Raw genomic sequence first — 6,000 nt, 5'->3', positions numbered from 1 at the left:
TTTCTCAGTCAGGTTAGTTCAGGGGAAAACAGCATAGTGCTCACTGCTAGGTTAAGCAGTCAGTAACTCTCTGCCTCAGTGGCCTCTCCAGTCATCCACCTTTCAGTCTTCTCTTTACAAAGGCTAGAGATGGCAGTGGGGAATAAGAGACCCATTTGGTAACCCCTCAATTAACTTGCAAAGTTGTTTCTTTTAATTATTCCAGTTTGAAATATGAAGTTATTGGGCTGGGAATGTGGCTTAGTAGTAGAGTGCTTGCCTAGCATGCATGAAACCCTGGGTTTGATTCCTCAGTACCACATACACAGGAAAAAATGAATAAATGAAATATGAAGTTATTTAGCATTCATTGCTCTCAGATCTAGAAACCTTGCTAAAATATCAAGAAATAGCCCTTTCAACATCCCATTCCATGTAGAAAAGCAATTTGTGCCAAATTATCTATGGAGAGTCTGGAACCAATATATGTTCAATAAATTGTATTTGTTACATGGCTATGAGAATGGGAAGAAGACAAACAGTCATCCCTCAGTATCTGTGGGAGATCAGTTCCAGGGACCTCCTCTCACCTTCAGGGTACCAAAATCCATAAAATCTAAATTCCTTTATATAAATGGGGTAATATTTGCATAATACTATGTTCACTCTAATCTCACCATTACCTACAATTCCTAATATATGTGCTACGTAAACAGTTGCATAATACTTAGGAAATAGTAACAAGAAAAAAACTCTTATGTGTTCACTACAGACACAATTTTTTCCAACTATTTTTGGCCTAAGATTGGCTGAATCTGTGAACATAGAAGCTGCGGATACCATATGAGTGAGACCCTCTGGTGCTAGTCTCTTAACTTATTTGTTATCTATACCTTGCAATGCATATCCATTACCTGCTATTGTATTCAGTTATTCCTTCATGTATATATGCATTGGATTTTAATTAGATTTATTTTCTTGAATGTAAGTAGTTTTCTCCATTCCTTATAATAGCAAAAATCAGTTTGTCTTAATTGCTTAAGTTGTTTCACTGACTCGATAGTTTTCTTCCACCTGATCTTTAACTTCATTCGATTTAAAATAGTTTCTATATTGTTTTGTGAAATATACTCTGTGAGTATATTTATCCATACCAAGAAAGAAAGGAGGAGAGGTGGAGTATGGGGTCCCAGGCTGCATTACCAACAGTAATTCAGCCAAACTCTGTGCCCTCTTTCCTGTGGGTTGGAACTGTTTGTCTCTGATGCCAAAGTAAATATATTCCTTGGTGTTAAAAGAAACACCCAAGTAACATAATCTCAATGTGTTAAATCAATTTTCAATTTCTGGGAAAAGTGTGTGTGTGTGTGTGTGAGAGAGAGAGAGAGAGAGAGAGACAGACAGACAGACAGACAGAGACAGAGAGACAGAGACAGAGAGAGACAGAGACAGAGAGAGGCAGACAGAATGATTCAGTCTGTGCATGTAAATTATTTTCCAAATCTCTTGGATTGCACTGACACCATTGTTACTTCTTGAGAATAGACCTTTCCTAAGTCACCCACTCATATTTTGAAACTTGCCAAGGTCTGAAATAGTTTCATGTATATTTAGTGCTAAAATTATCCGTGGAAGAAATTTACACGCACACATACATACACACACACACACACATCCAATAAAAGACTAAAAATACAACTGTTTTGTTGTTCATGCTAGTAATCAAGATGGGAGAATTCATCCCTGCCCAAATCAGAGAGGCAAAAAACTCTGCCATGCATTTTGCAGCATAGCTACCATGGCTTGGAAGCCTGCCCATCGCACTGCTATGCATGCCTTTTCCTTACCTCTAGCATTGTGACTTTTCAGACTTTCCTTCTCAACTAAGCAAAAGGAAGAGTGAATTCAAGGCCTTTGCAGCTGCTGAATAGCTGGCTTGAGTGGAAGGGATGAGCAAGAACAGAAGGAATAACTAAATCATATTGTTAGCGAAGAAACCTCCCAACTGCCTCCTAAAGGCAGATTTCATAATGTAGAAAATACACAAGTTTCTTTAAGGAAACCTGCATCACAGAAATATCTTGTATGTGAAACAGTATTGGTCTATGACTCCAGGAGTAATTATTCCTTCCCTAAATCCGCACGGGTGATTTAACTAATGATTTTCATTTGTCCTTAACTAGAGCATTTCTGTCAGAGAAAGGCAACGGTGTTGTTTGTAAAGAAGTTCCAGTTATTTGGGCTACAGACCCATTCATTTCACAACTCTAAGTCCGCCACAGGCATTCTGTATAACCAAAAATGTACTTTGAAGATTCATTTGATCACAATGGTGCACTTGGTCTTTTAGCTTCTGCAATTTATGTTTCTTCTTCTTGGAAAGGTACATTCCCGCTATCCTTTACACATTCCTCCTCTCTCCTGCCCACTTCACCACATCTCATTCTTTCATTTTGTCCCTTATCCTACCTGATTCAGTTTACCTGTGAACTCTAACCTGAAAGCCCACTTCAGCTAGGTGCCTTTCCTCCCTACCCCTCTTGCTCCCCCTCATTTTACCTACAGAATAGTTTTTATTAAGCCAAGTGGTGGCTGGCTTTATCATCTGCCTTCTCCCACTTGATTGGGGGCTTCTGGAGGGCAATAATCTATTTGGCACAGAGCAGATCCTCAGTAAATGATGGTGCAGTGTGAAGGTGCCCTCACTAGCAGGCCCAATGAGGAAGCATGTGAGATGCAACTTCATATAGGTAAGGTCCTTTCTAGATGTTAAGTGATTTGGTAAAATGGAATGCAAGGGAAAATTGCTTTATTGCATTTATATTCCGTTGGAAATTTGGTTCATCTTATGCTTGTTTCAATGGATGGAGGGAACAGTAAGGGAATTAAATTTTACCAATCATTTTTTCTGTTCACATATTCTTATTATTCTCTCCAGCGGTCCTGGAGATACACACTAGGAGCTTATCACAGATGAAAAAAACAGAACTCAGAGAGACAAAAACACTTGCTAATATCACACAGTTAGGGAGAGAGCCAGAGTTTCATCCCAGGCCTGCTGCCTCCAGAACCCATGTTTGCTTCCCTGCAAGCTGCTGCTGTTGTAGAGGGAAGACTTCTAGTTATAGATGACACCCTGCTAACCCCTCACCCCTTCCCATGCCATAGACCTGAAAAAAGGCTGGAGAAGATTAGAAAAGAATGGGGAGGGAGATGGGAGGAGATAGGGGGAGAGGAAGAAGAATGGGGGAAGGAGAAGGAAGGAAGGAAGGAAGGAAGGAAGGAAGGAAGGAAGGAAGGAAGGAAGGGAGGGAGGGAGGGAGGGAGGGAGGGAGGGGAGGGGAGGGAGGGAGAGAGGGAGGAAATGAAAAAAACAAGTAAATGCATGCCAAGTAAAGCTGTCTAAGGCATTCAGCCAAATGGTAGCTAAGCTAGAAACAGCTTGACTCTGCACAAGTGTTGACTGGACTCCACGGGCCAGAAACAGCTCACATTGTCTTCATAGCCAAAAACAAAGATTAAAAATGTAAATCAACAAATCTCACAACCTCCTTGTCTTTTTGCTCATTATGTAAATATTTTTCAAGCTCTGACTTTTAACCTCACGAATTAAGGAGCAATAGGAATTTCTAAAGGAACTCAATAAAGCTATGTGTGGTGGCACATGCCTATAATCCCAACTGCTAGGGAGGCAGAGGCAGGAGGACAGGAGGATAACAAGTCCAAGACCTTATGGCAAACTAATAATAATAATAATACAACCCAAAGGGCTGGGGTATGGCTCAAGTTATAGGGCTCTTGCCTAGAATTTGCTAAACCCTGGTTCAATACTCAGCACTTCAAAAACAAACCAAAAATAAATGGATAAAAGAAAGTCAGTGTGGGGGCTGGGAAGGTGGCTCAATGGTAGAGCGCTTGCCTTGCATGCATGAGGCCCTGGGTTTGATTCCTCAGCACCACATAAGCAAAAAGAAAAAAAGCCGGAAGTGGCTCTGTGGCTCAAGTGGTAGAGCACTAGCCTTGAGCTGAAGAGTGAGGGACAGCGCCCAGGCCGAGTTCAGGCCCCACGATCGGACCCCCTCCCCCAAAAAAAAAGAAGAAAAAGAAAGTCAGTGTGTACTGTAACAATAGTAATCTAGATTTTTAAAATTAAGAACAGTGATCTGTATATTGAAAAATGAATCATATTCTTTGGTATATAGGTTGGATTATTATCATTGTCATAGGTATAGTCATCTTGACTATGATGGTTTGTTGGATGGTCTCAGCCTTTCTATACAACCTGTACCAAGTTTGTGAAATGTTCTGTGGACATACATGGAGAATCTGCAAGATCATAATATCATTGTGAATCTCACGTGAAGGAGATTCTACTGTTCTCTGAGGACACTGTGCATTTTGACTAGCCTCTTTAACCTCAGCTGCTAATTTCACCCCCACCCCAGAGAGGAAACCCCTCTTCTCAAGCAAATTCTCATTTGCTGTTCAAATGTAGTATGTTTCAAAAGTCCTTCAGATACACTAGGGTAGAACTGACTACCTTTCCTGACTATTCTTTGTATGGACTCCTGCTCTACTTTCTTTTCCACACTGAAATGCAGATTTTGATAGACTGAAAAAATATAAACAAAGGGCAGGAACTATGTTTTCATAATCAAAGTACACCACAGCCAATGTCAGTGCTAAGCATACAATAGATGCCTAATCATTACTACGACTTCCTAAAAGATGTTTCTTGAACTTTATAACCTCCTATCACCACTAGAGGGTACTATATTCAAGACTACTATACACTGCTGATGGTGATTCATATGCAAAATAATAGTGTTTTTTTTTAAAGTATCTTATTGCTCAGATTTTTTTTGTTATATTTTGCTATGCCCCTTTTTAAAATTAATTCTGTATTACAGTTTAAGGACACATTTCACATATGTAAAAAAAAAACATTTGAAACAGGCTTACTGCTATGTTAGAGAGATTAAGGATAAATTAATTCCTTGGCCTAAAGAGAAGAAAATACATATGATAAATGGATTTTTTTCCATCAGATGAGAAGCAGTTAACATAACAAATTAGTGTTATATCTTTAACATTTTCAAAATGTCCAGCCCTTCCCCAGAGTGAAGTTAAGCTTCACTTTTTTTTTAATTGAAAAAAAAAAAAAACATGGGAGGACAAAAGAATAAGCATTCATGAGCTCTGGGAGAATACAAATCAAGTACAACTTTCTGTCTAAGAAGTTTCAGTAGATGTATTCTGAATTAGGGCTGAGGTTATAGCTCAGTAGAGAGAGCAATTGCCTAGTGCCCCCCCCCCATGCAAGAAAACCTGAACTTAATCCCTAACACTACAAAAAGGAAGAGGTGGTGGTGGTAGTGGGGGGTGGGCAGTGATAGTGAAGAAGGAAAGGGACAGGTAGAGGGGAAGGAAGGAGAAGAGGAGGAAGGAGAGGAGGAGAGAGAAGAGAAGGAGGAGGAAAAGTTTATTTCTGAAGCACAGAAGTTTTGCAGCAGATTTTTCTTCTGTTTAGATTTAGGTGACTAATAAGAACCCAAGGGTCAAGTCTCTGACTAGCCATCACTTCAGTACATGGGGAAAACTCCACTCAGTGAGCCTTGCCATGACACTAGATGATGCTTTCTGTAGGAAAGCTTTCCTGGTCCTTACACACACACACACACACACACACACACACACACACACATACACACACACACACACACACACACACACACACACACACACACACACACACACACCTTTCCATCAATTCCACTCCCTTCTTTACTTTTACTTCTCTGATAACACCTCCCACATTCCACCTTTTACTGTTTACACCTGGGTCCTTACTGTGTTTACTTGGGCTCATGGTTCCTCCTAGGTTGGAACTCCTGGAGAGCCAACACATGTTCCCTCATGATCATAAGCCAAAAGACTGATAAGTTTTCACTAGGAACTTTCAGTAGATTTTGTTTAATTAAATAGAATGGGCTTCAGTCTGTGTTCCAGTAACTGTGAATC

This window comes from Dipodomys spectabilis, unplaced genomic scaffold (genome assembly GCF_019054845.1).
Source record: "Dipodomys spectabilis isolate Male_0828 unplaced genomic scaffold, ASM1905484v1 ptg000125l, whole genome shotgun sequence".
Lineage (NCBI taxonomy): Eukaryota > Metazoa > Chordata > Mammalia > Rodentia > Heteromyidae > Dipodomys > Dipodomys spectabilis.
Note: the sequence above shows the minus strand (reverse complement) of the source record.